Source organism: Nematolebias whitei, chromosome 18, assembly GCF_014905685.2.
Source record: "Nematolebias whitei isolate Nwh7 chromosome 18, NemWhi1, whole genome shotgun sequence".
Taxonomy (NCBI): domain Eukaryota; kingdom Metazoa; phylum Chordata; class Actinopteri; order Cyprinodontiformes; family Rivulidae; genus Nematolebias; species Nematolebias whitei.
In genome coordinates this window covers 1,781,665-1,794,799 of record NC_056515.1, presented here as the reverse complement: position 1 = coordinate 1,794,799, position 13,135 = coordinate 1,781,665, and the positions used below count along the sequence as shown (strand labels likewise).

Below are 13,135 nucleotides of genomic sequence, written 5' to 3'. Positions count from 1 at the left end.
TTTCTCTGGTCCAAGTGAGATTTATGTGGTCCAGGTGGGGTTTCTGTTGTCCAGGTGTGGTTTCAGTGGTCCAAGTGTGGGTTCAGTGGTCCACATGGGGTTACTACAGTCCAGGTGTAATGTTGGAGAAAATATTCTCTCTTTACTTACCTAAATAAAAGAACCACTCGTGGCAGGAAAATATATATTTTTCACTGAAACAACGTCAAATAGCATTTGCTACAGAATTATTTTTCCCTCATAGCCAGCTGCAGTCAGACGCACAGACATGATTCATGGCTGCCGGTGAGTCGGCCTCCAGATGGACAGAAGAGAATGTTTTGTGCACACATTACAGAAAGATGTTCTCAGCTATCCCAGCCATAATATAATAAAAATATTCATAACAAAAATGATCAAACATTTCCCCGTTTATGGATTTTTCATTACATTATTAATATCAATTCTTGCAATCAAGGATGCTTTCTGCATGTGATGGAAACACCCCACCCCCCCAGGCAAAAAAAAAAAAAAAAACAGTTGAAAATTGTTTAATCAAAGGGGAAACATCACTCTGCCTCAGTGCCTTTCTGACGATGATCTTATGGTGCATTTCAGCATCTCTCCCAGGTGGGGTCAGGATAAAAGAAAACAAAAAACAAGGAGTAAATCATAAAATCCATAAACAAAACTGAAAATGTAAAGAAAAACAAAACTAAGCTTTCCCCAGACAGCTGTTTTTCTATTAACCATTCAATCTTTATTGAGTCACGACGAGGACTCATTTTCAACACAGACCTGTCTGGGAGCAGATAGTGGGGGTTAAGGGCCCAGAGTGGGGCAAATGAGGGTAAATGGACTCTACTGATATACCATCTTTCTATCTGATCAAGACACTCAAAGCTCTTTACAACAATCTGTGCCTCATTTACCCGTTCATACAGCTCTATACTAGATCTCTACAAAGAATAGTCAATGCTTTAGATCCCATTCATACACTGATGGGACACACATCGGAGAAAATGAGGGGTTCGGTGTCTTACCCAGGGACACGTCAGCGTGTGACTTCAGGTGGAATCAAACCCCCAACGGAGGACAACTGCTCTAACCACTCAGCCACAGCCTCCCATGGGTGGAAGCAGGTGCAGGTTCTTCTCCTTTCCCTCCCACATTTTGATGTTGTTGGTCCGGAGAGTCGAACCAGCGACTTCCGATCACAGGCCGACCTTCTCAAACCTCTGCGCCACCACTCCCCCATTAATGCATTAACCCTCATCTTATTATTTATACAGTAGTACTGTAATGAAGAGGCATCTCTAAGCTCATTATCATAATTCATTCATCATTATTGAGAACCTGTTTAAGTGTCTTCTGTACCTTTTTTTATTTTTACATCTGACTCACCCCGCAGGTTTTTAAAAAAAACTATTTAAGCAATCAAGGTATCAGAACACTCCTGCTATGACTTTTAGTTTTGATATCTTTAAAAAAAATTGAAATATTATCTTTTCCAGCAAATTTTCTCTCACAGAAAATACACTGGGAATCTGTGAAATCCTTTAACATCTTATTTTTAACTTTAACTATTTCAGCGTACTTCCACATAGAAAGTCCATTCAACGTTTAAATGATTCATAAGACATTCAGCTTTCACTAAATGCTTCAGCTTTTTGATACCTAGAACTGTTCTTGTGAAATCAGAGTTTAGGTTTGTTAAATATTTGGTGTCTCTCTCCTCTGCTGAGTTTCTGTAGTGATACAATGTTAGTTTAGTACAGAGCTGGTTTCTGCTTCTTCTTTGCTCATTTTAGCTGCCTTAGGCTCTTTTTAGCTTCTTTCTGATACTTTGAGCTTCTCTATTCCTTTTTTCATACTTTTTCATTGGTTCACTCATGTTGTAAAGCTTTCTTTCTTCTTTCTCCCTTATTTTCCTTTTTTCTTTTTTTTTGATGATGATGTCTCCTGATTGCTAAGTGTCTGGTTCCTTCACCAGTGTTGACGGATCACGCTGTATGCGTGAAATTCTCTGTTGTAGTGGGGTTTCAACCCTGTGAGTCAGTGAGTCTGAGTCAGGGATACCTCTTGCAGTGAGAGGGAGAGATGGACTAAGATGAACTGTTCTGTGTTTTTGACTACAGTGGGTGTGGTCAGCAACACCTAGAATGGTCCGTCCCACCTTGGAGATGTTTACACTTGATGAAGTCATGTTTCTCTGCTGCGTTCTGCTGGATTTCTCCTCCCTGTCAGATGATACTAGCAGAAACAACTCTTCTTCCATACAAATCTTAATCTCTATTTGGTACAACATAATCTTTCAGTCTTTTTTTAAATTTTTTACAAAGAATAGTCAATGCAATGAACTTTGCGGTTGCACCAAGTAGAATTCCTCTGGTGGAGATGATCACAGCCACAGAATCAGCCATCCGCAACAACAAAAGGAAAGAGGCTGAAGCAGAACAGCTCAGAATCAAAGTTTCATCCTGCCTCAGCAATGCCAAACCACCACCTTCCAACATCAGTAGAGAGGAGAGGGATGCACTCACCACTCTTAGCAAGGACAAAAACATCATCATTCTCCCAGCAGACAAAGGAAGGTGCACAGTGATTTTGAACCAGAAAGACTATCATGAGAAAGTTATGACACTCCTTAGTGACTTAAACACTTATGAACCTCTGAAAAGAGATCCAGGAAGTGGTTACAAGAAAAAGTTAATAGATTGCCTGAAAAATTTGGAGCAGGACAAGGCTATTGACCGCTTTCTGTACCACAGACTGTACCCAGGGGAGGCCACACCTAGTCTGTATGGTTTACCTAAAATCCACAAACAAGGTGTACCTTTAAGACCTATTGTTAGTATGATTAACTCTGTCACTTACAATGTTTCCAAATATCTGGCGTCTGTACTCATCCCTTTAGTTGGCAGCTCAGAACACCACATACAGAACACCATGGACTTTGTGGACAAGGTGAGGGATGTCATCATGGAGACTGATGAAACAATGGTCTCTTTTGATGTCACATCACTCTTTACGTGCATTCCTGTTGATGATGCAGTAGAGGTGGTCAGTTTAAAATTAAAATCAGACACCATTCTGAGCAGCAGGACCACGCTTTCTACAGAACAACTGTGTCAACTCTTGAAACTGTGCCTGCAGTCAACCTACTTCACATATGGGGAGCAATATTATAGGCAGAAACATGGGTGTGCTATGGGGTCTCCAGTTTCTCCTATTGTTGCCAACCTGTACATGGAGGAGGTAGAAAAGAGAGCCTTGACGTCCTTTTCAGGGACACCACCAAGTCATTGGTTCAGGTATGTTGACGACACCTGGGTTAACATTAAATCTCAGGAAGTCCAACATTTTACTGACCACATCAACTCTGTGGATAAATACATCAAGTTCATACGAGAAGATGTAAAAAATGGCAAGTTGGCTTTCTTGGACTGTGAGGTCTCAGTCTCTGATAGAGGATATTTGTAAACTGAGGTGTACCGCAAACCCACCCACACAGACCAGTATTTGCAGTTTGACTCCCATCACCCTTTGGAGCACAAGTTAGGAGTCATCAGGACTCTGTACCACAGAGCAGACAGCGTCCCCACTAGCTCAGGAGCCAGGCAGAAGGAGAAATCCTACACAAAACAGGTTCTAGAGCAATGTGGATATCCTAACTGGGCCTTCCTAAAAGCAGAGAAGAAACCCAAACAGGACTCCAGTCAGCCAACAGGTGAAAAGGAGGAACCCAGACCCAGACCAGTGGTCATTCCATATGTTGAGGGAGTATCAGAGAAACTGAGACGTTTATTTCCTAAACATAACGTCCCAGTGGCTTTTAAACCCCAAAATACATTAAAGACTGGTTCATCCCAAAGATCCAGTCCCCCGGCACAAACAGAGTAATATTGTGTATGCTGTTCAGTGTCAGGAGGGTGATCAGTCTTACATCGGGGAAACTAAACAGCCACTGGCCAAAAGGATGGCCCAGCACAGAAGAGAGACGAAACGTTTCTATATTTTTTTGCTTTGTTTTTTTTTTTTTTTGAATGTCCAGAGGACCAGATTGAACTTTTTTGGATTTTTCTACCTGGATTATTGAGCATGCATCAGGATATTTCACTCTTTTGTTTCTTCTAAAACACAAACATCCATCCATCCATTATCTTTTACCCGCTACTTCCTTTTCGGGTCACGGGGGTCGCTGGTGCCCATGTCCAGAAATCTCAGTGCAAGAAGTGGGGTACACCCAGGATGGGTCTCCAGTCCATCACAGGGACACATAGAGACAAACGAGACAAACAACCATTCTCTCTCTCACTCACACCTAGAGACAATTTAGAGTTACCAATCAGTCTAACATGCATGTTTTTGGTCTGTGGGAGGAAACCGGAGCACCGGAGAAAACCCACGCATGCACGGAGAGAACATGCAAACTCCACCCAGAAAGGCCCCGAGCCGGGATTTGAACCAGGGACCTGCTCGCAGAGAGGCAGCAGCTCTTCCACCATGCTGCCGAAAACAAAAAGATGGATAAATTTATATAGTTTTTGTTTTACAACTGGATCTTTTAAAGCTTATCTTCTGATGTCCCTGTGATTTCTATTTGTAAATAACTTTAAACAGTATATCAGCATGCTAAAGGTAAATCTCTTAATTTTCAAAGTTCTCTGCAGAGAAGGATCTGGACCCAGAGTGCTCATCAGGTCAGTAATTTAAAATAAGGCCTACTTTTACCATCTTTGTACGTCCAATGACCTCCTCACTGCATGCATCCATCCAGGGGTCCACCTGGAAGAGTCCACGTAGCCTCGAAGAGTGACAGATCTCACAGGCTCGGAACAGATCAGAGTTGGAACAAAAAAAAAAAAATTGTCTCTGGCTGTCACAGTCCGGCTTTAACGTACCTCATATGCAGCGCCACGTACCCTGAGAACTGAGCCAGAAGTCAGCAGTCATCTGAAGTCTTTAGTTTTTTCAGACGTTCGTATGTGTTCGTTGGAAGTGAGTGAAAATGTTCTGGGGTCCTAACCTGACCTTATCTGGACCTGGGGCCAGACTGTCTCCACCTCTAGAAATTTTGAATTGCAAGTTTTCCAGCAGAGTCTCTTGACGGTACAAAACAGAAAGAGTTAAAAACATAACCTCAAATAAATGTGTCTCGTAACTTCGCTCATAGTAAACAAAATGAAAAATAAGAGTAACTCTCCTTCCGTACTTCAGTACTTCTCCCCCTTGTTTTTTAAACTTAAAAATATAACATAAAATACATTTTCTAAAATAAACTTAAAGAACTCATTCAGCTCCAAACACTTCCCAAAAACAAAGGTAAAAAAATTAAATAAAATAAATATACCCTCAGCGATTGATCCTTCCATTTTGCTCAAAAGAAAAAGAGAAAACAAATCATTTTTCAGTCATTCAAGTGGGGTGTTTTACAAAATGTCTCAGGCATACAATAACACAGTCATTCTTCTTCTTCTTCTTCTTCTTCTTCTTATTATTATTATTATTATTATTATTAATAACGTCTAGACAGAATTTCTTTAAACACAATATCGATATGGGTTCACATGACTTTTATCTGAGATCACAGCTCTCCCTGTATACCTCTTAGTGGCATACCCAAATTAAAACCCCCTACGTGGTCTCTATGTAGAGAAAATCCCTTTGTGATTTCTCCTAAGCAAGCTGCTCTGTGACTGCTCTCTGACATCCCAGATCTCCCTGTAAGCCCATACATGACATACCTAGTAAAAGTCCCTTCTTGATTTCCATACAATAACATGAATAAAATGAACTGTGTCGGAGCCGGCCTTTAAGAACAAAAATGTTGGAGAACACTTGGTGGTAGAACAAGATTTTTAACCAGCATTTTACCTGCAAGGACTCATTCTAGACAGATTACATACACAGATACACAATGCATAGAACATGTCACAGAATGAACGACAGATAGACTTCACTTCCGGCGAGCTGATGGACAGCAGCTCCCTCTGGCTTCTCTGCAGTCTTTTATCATCAAACTGACCCGTCTTTCAAACCGGACTAAAGCTGGTCCTCCTTCCAACCGAATTCGGTGTTCAGTGACTCAGAGAGCCGGACGGGACCGTCCAAAAAATATATATATATATTTTGGCCCAGGACCGATCGGCCGCTCCCCCCCCATCGGTCACTCTGAGCGCACCCTGCCGGCCAGGTGACCCCTCGAGCTGGGGAGTCGACGCACGAAGGTCCGGTGTTTTTTCTCTCTCTCTCTGGACCTCAACGAACTCTTATCTGGTCCTTTGTGGTTCTACCTGGTTCCGACAAATATCGCCAGGTGGTATTTCGCTCGTTTTCAGCTGGACTGGCCCTCGTGGTGTCTCCATAGGTGTGGGGGAAGTGTACCTGTGTCCCTCGAATTGTACCAGAACCGAACCGAGGTGGCTGTGGGGGATTTCGTCTTCAACAGAGCCGGTCTCAGCTTCAGTGAGCAGCCCGTTACTTTCACCGAAGGACGATCCACCTCCGTGGAGTCGTTGTGTTCACCTGGAGGAGACGCTCCGGTGCTTTGAAGCGCCGCCGGACCGGAGCAGAACCGCGCTGCCGGACCGGGCCGCCGAACTGGGCCGCCGGACCGGAGCAGAACCGCGCCGCCGGACTGGGCCGCCGGACCAGAGCAGAACCAGGCCAGGGATATCTTCAGCCTTTTCGTCTCTCGTGCTTGGAGTGCCGGAGCCGAACTGGAGCAGAACCGAACCGGACCAGTTGCCGACTTCAGCCTCAGCCTCTCCGGTCAGTCTCGTTTTTTCACCGGGGGTGCCCCGTGCTGTCGGGTGCTGAGAAGCGGAGGAGCAGAGTAAAGGAGCGGGTCTGCGTGGTGCTCGATAGAAGTTCGGAGTTTGTATCGGAGTTGCTGCAGGCCTCCATCCAAACTCACCTGGATAATAATTAATTTTATTCCGGATCACGCTGTTGGCCCCTGTTGATCTGAAACAAGCTTGGATCATGCCTTTCACTTCAGGAGGATTTTCTGGCAGCTCGCTCTGCTATTTGCTGCGAATTATCTGTTTCTGTTTCGGCCTGTTGATTCTGGACCCAGCATCTGTTTCCAACGGGAGCATCCATCCATCCATCCATCCATCTTCACTGGGGGGCCGGAGCCCCCCTCAGCCCAACTCAAACTGCAGTTGGGCCAACTCGTCGGGTTTGTTTGCCCATTTGAACTGTGACGTTTTATGGTCTGAAACTTTTCTACATCATTCATATTACTGTCACTATTTTCAGTTCTCAGATTATCTGGAGTCACTGAATCTTGTTAATACACCTGAAGCTGCCCATCACTGCAACTTTCACTGTTTTTGGGTTCTGAATGATCGCGTCTTCATTAATGTTTCTCATGGTTCGATTATGGGGGCTAATTGTCACACTGTTAACTCCTGTAATTACACATCAGTCACAAAAAACTCAAGAAAATGTCTGATAATAATGTTGTTACTACTCTCAGGGATTCAGCCCAACCCTGGACCCCCCACTAATTACAGCACACCAAATGACTTTAAAAGTGCCTCTGGGCTTCATTTTCTGCATGTAAACGCTCGTAGCCTTCTGAAAAACTGGATGCTTTGAAAATCCTGGTCAGTTCTTCTGGGGCAGATGTTATCTTTATTTCTGAATCCTGGCTCAACAAATCTGTAATGAATAATGACGTGGCAATCAATGGATTTAACATCTACCGCTGTGATTGTCAAAAAAGGGGGGGTGGAGTCATTATTTACATTAGAGATTCTCTGGTTTCTAGTCTTGTGACTTCCAAAACAATTCCAAACCAGTTTGAAGCCTTATCTGTAAATATCACCTTGAATGGAGGCCAGATTTTAACTGTAGTCTGTTGCTATCGCCCCCCCCCCCCCCACAGCTTCACCTGAGGCATTAATTGCCATGAAGGAATTCCTTGGTAATTTAAAATTCAAAGAGGTCTTTTTGGCTGGAGATCTCAACATTGATTGGTGTAAGTCGACCCCCCTCTGTGACAAATTCAAGGAATGTTGCTTGACTTTTAATCTTACCCAACTTATCAATTCTCCAACTAGATTAAATAAAAACCGTCCTGAAAATTCCTCCATCTTAGTCCTGTTTCTAACTAATATGCCTCACAAATTCCCTGGTACAGGTGTATTCACTGATCTTTTGAGTGATCATTGTGTGACAGCTGCTTTGAAAGATATTAAACTTCCACCTTCTAAGCCCAGATTAATTCAAAAAAGGGATCTGAAACATTTTTGTGAACAGTCATTCCTCTGGGATCTGTCTCACTTTGACTGGCATCGTATTCTGTTAACTGATGACGTGAACTCTGCTTGGAACTATTTCCATAATAATTTCATTTATTTCCTGAACATACATGCTCCTTTTCGTCAGTTCAGAATAAAGGGACGAGACAGCCCCTGGTTTACTACAGAGCTAGCTGACCTCCTGCACAGGAGAGATCATCTTTGGGCTGCAGCAAGAAAATCTGACTCAGACACTGATTGGTTGAGTTTTTGACAGATGAGGAATAAATGCACAACTGCTGTTAAAGCAGCAAAACGCAACTATTTCTTATCTCAGACCTCCAAAAATCTAAATGACCCTAACAGATTCTGGAAAACCATCAAATCTCTCTCAGGCACCCCCCAATCATCTGACCTCCCATCACAACTTCTCATTAACTCTGTTCCTGTGTCAAATAAGCACGAGATCCTGAACTGTTTCAACAAACATTTTGTTGCTTCTGGTTCTTTATTTGACACAGTTACTAATGGAAAATCAGCCACTTCACTTAATAACCAAACTTCTACAAATCAAATCCCTCCTACAAGTCAATCCTCAGTTAACCACAGCTTCTCTTTTTCTCCATTCTCAGTCAGTGAGGTCAATAAACTGTTAAAAGATCTTGACCCTAAAAAATCTGCAGGTCCAGATGAACTTCCACCTTATTTCTTAAGGCTGGCTGCTCATATCATCACAGTCCCTGTGACCCACATCTTCAATCTCTCCATAAGACAAAACTCCATCCCAGACACTTGGAAAACAGCCTTTGTTCTTCCTTTGCTGAAGGGAGGAGACCCCACCTCACTGAACAACTATCGACCAATCTCTAAACTCTGCATTTTAGCCAAGGTTCTAGAAAAACTGATAAACTCTCAAATCAAAAATTACCTGGACTCATTTAACATCTTACCTCCACATCAATCTGGTTTCAGGAAACAACACAGCACAACCACTGCTTCACTGAAGGTTCTTAATGATGATGTTGAAGCACTGGATGCTAAGGATTATTGTGCTGCACTTTTCTTAGACCTGTCTAAAGCTTTTGACACTGTGGATCAGAACATCTTGTGTCATAAACTCTCAGAAATCGGTTTCTCAGAACACACCATTGGTTGGTTCTCTAACTATCTTTCAGACCGGAGGCAATGTGTTCAACATAATGGTACTTCCTCCAGTTATTTAACAGTCAACAATGGTGTACCACAAGGCTCAGTCTTAGGACCCACCCTCTTTACAATCTACATACATAATGTAGGTAAAAACATCCCTAATGCATCCATACATTTCTATGCTGACGACACAGTTGTTTATTGTCGAGCTAAAACTGTTGCTAAGGCTTTCCAGCTTTTGAAATCTGCATTCAACATCATCCAGACTGATTTGTTTCGCCTCAAACTTGTCCTAAATGCCGACAAAACCAAAGGGATGCTTTTTTCAAATAGGAAGTTAGTCCCAGCAGTTCTTCCTCCGATTTTATCCTCAAATGGTGTCCCCATTGAGTTTGTTGATTCCTATGAATATTTGGGTATCTTGGTCGATTCACATCTCTCTTTTAAGCTCCATGTGGAAAACTTGGTAAAGAAACTGAAAGTTAAACTGGGTTTCTTTTTCAGAAACAGATCCTGTCTAACCCTGAATGCTAGAAAACGCATTGTATCTGTGACTTTCCTTCCCTCAATTGATTATGGTGATATTATTTACATGAACGCTCCTACAAGAACCTTGCAGATGTTGGATGCTGTCTATCATGGTGCACTAAGATTCATAACTGGCTGTGATTATCGTACCCACCACTGCACACTGTATTCACTGGTTAACTGGACATCATTAACTTCACGCAGACTCTCTCACTGGTACATTTTCATCTTTAAATCACTTCTTGGTCTGTTGCCTTCATACATCTCCTCCTACATGTCTCTGCGTGAGTGCAGCTACAGCGTGCGCTCTCAGGACATTATTACCTGCAGTGTTCCCTCAATGAGGACTGAACTAGGCAAAAGGGCCTTCTCCTATTCCGCTCCTGTTTCCTGGAATCTCTTACAAAAAGATTTGAAGCTCTCGACCTTTGACCTCTCTAAGTGTCTTTAAGAATCTGTTGGACACCTGGCAGGGACCAATGCTGACATGTTCCTGTTTTTAGTTTTCTACATTTGTCTTGGAATCTAGCTGTTTTTTGTTTTGTTACCTTTTCCTTTTAGCCATCCTATTTGTTAAAAAAACAAAAAACAAAAAAAAAACTGTAGTATACTTTTTTATAACTGTTTATTGTTGTTGCTGTTGTCCATTGTTGTCATCTTTTTTTGTTGAAATCAGGTCTCTCGTAAATGAGTCCTCGAGGCTCAATGGGATTTACCTGTATAAATAAAGGTTGATTGATTGATTGATAGAGTTTGATGCAGACTTTTAAACAGCAGTAGAGTCCAGCAGGCGTTCCTTCATAGCCAGCTGAAGTCAGACACAGGATACATGGCCAGTGGCATAGGCATCGCAACCATTATATGTGGAAGGGGACATGTCACCCACACATAAAAAACAAAAAGTTCATTTGGAACCCCCCCCCCCCACACACACACACACACACACTTTTACTATGAAACATTAGTTCACTCGGCGCAGTTTCTCTTTCTTCGTGAACGAATCCATTCCACTTGATTAATAGGAGAATACTCAAACCACTAAAACTCCACTCCAGGTTTTCCTGGTTACCTCCAACTCTAAACACAGCAGCTGCTGCCTGCACTGTTTCTGTATGTCTTCCCCTGCCTCGGCAGAAAATGCGCACAGGTGGAGGAGATGGAGACACCTCTGTGTTGCTCGCTCGACAGTTTAGCGAGCTTAGTGCGGGCAGTTGTTGACCGGGGGGGTTGATCATAAACATATATACATGTTAGGAGGATGCTTGAGAGAAGTGGAGCGCTACATCTGTAGCATCTTAGCTTAGCAGTAATTGTGATGCTGTAAGACGCTGCAGGTGTAAGAGACGCTGCAGGTGTAAGAGATGCTGCAGGTGTAAGAGACACTGCAGGTGTAAGAGACGCTGTGTGTTCAGGTGCATTAAAGTTAAAAAGTCTTTAAATCCCCACACCTTATTGTCCTCAAGCTTCATGAGAAACTTCATTTAGATGAGGAGTGTTGAACACAAGTAAAAAAGTCCAGTGGTGATGTTTTTTATTTCTCTATAAACACAAATAGTGTTGATCTGACACTATATTAAAGTGTATTAAAGTTAAAATGTCTTTAAAACCTACAGCTGAATTTACACAAACTTCATGAGAAACGTTTTAAATGTGTGGAATTAAAGGAAATTTAGGTGAAATGCTGCTTTTTGGTACACTAGTGTACACTTTTTCTTACGCACGTGCGCACACACACGCGTGCGCACACGCGTGCGCACACACACACACCTACACACATAATTGTGTCCCCCCCCACATTACGGATGCTTCTGATGCCCTTGACCATTGACTAGTCAGCCTCCAGATGGAAATAAGAAAATGTTTTGGTCATGTTCTCATGGCGTGAACACCAGTGAGGTATTGCGAGTCGGAGAGCTGGCCTTTAGGCTGAGACAAGAGAATGTTTTGTACATGCATTACAGAACGATGTTCTCAGCCATCCCAAGCATAATATATATAATAAAAATATTGATACCAAAAATGATCTACCATGTAGTTTCTGGGTCTAGTTTTTGTCCCCTGACTTGGTATTTGTGTGTTGGAGTTTTCTCTGGTAGAAGAGAGTGTGGCTTCCCTGCACCTTTGGGTGGAGGGATGAGCTCTGACTGTTGTTTGTGCCTACGCATCAAACAGCAGTTCAAAGTATCCAGCCTTCTTGGAATCCTTGGCGGAGGTGCTGAAAGGTGCGCCAGCTGGGGACTCCTTTATTCTGCTGGGGGACTTCAATGCACACATGGGTAATGACAGTGACGTTGAGGGGAGTGAGTGATTGGGAGGAACAGACTCTCTCATCTGAACTTGAGTGGTGTTCTGTTGTTGGACTTCTGTGCTAGTCATAGTTTGTCCATCACAAACACCATATTCAAATATACAGTAAGGGTGCCCATAAGTTCACTTGGCACCAGGACGCCCTAGGTCGTAGATCGATGATTGACTTTGTAGTCATGTCATCTGATTTGCAACCGTTTGTTTTGGACATGTACAGTAGGAAGAGAGGAGCTGAGCTGTCAATTGATCACCACCTGGTAATGAGTTGAGTCAGATGGAGGGGGAAGATGCTGGGCAGAGCCGATAGACCCAAACATGTAGTGAGGGTTTGCTGGGAATGCCTGGCAGAAGAACCCATGAGAAAGATTATTAACTAGCACCTCCGGAACAGCTTTAACCATAACCCAGCTAAGGTGGGGGGACATTGAGTCTGACAGGGCCATGTTCCGCACCTCAATTGTTGAAGGAGCTGCCTTGAGCTGTGGCCACAAGGTTGTCGGTGCTTCTCGCGGTGGTCATTTTCAAACCAAACCTCAGATCCAGGAGGAACAAAGCGGGTTCTGTCTTGGCTGTGAAACACTGGATCAGCTCTTTGTGGTGTAACTGTTATACTGGATGTGATGTAACCGTTATACGGGAAATGACGTGAGCAGGGAGTGGGGGGAGTGGTGTTTTGGACACGAGACAATAAAGACATGCTTGAAACTACAGAGGACTCACGCGTGTATTAAATAACACAACACTCTTTAACCTCACTAGTGTCCTTGAGGGGTCATAGGAGTTTGCCCATCCAGTAAATGGTAAATGGTAAATGGACTGTACTTATATAGTGCCTTTCTATCTTATCGAGATACTCAAAGCACTTTACACTACAATCTAAAAAAGTTAAATCTGGTCCTCTGGACATTCAAAAAAACAAA

General features: G+C 43.0%; 1 protein-coding gene across 1 annotated transcript in view; it reads left to right on the top strand.

Annotated features, from left to right (window-relative positions):
* LOC119424614 (excitatory amino acid transporter 1-like) overlaps positions 1–13,135 on the top strand; it is a 62,055-nt gene that overhangs the window by 40,810 nt on the left and 8,110 nt on the right. The gene's annotated exons all lie outside the window — the stretch shown is intronic.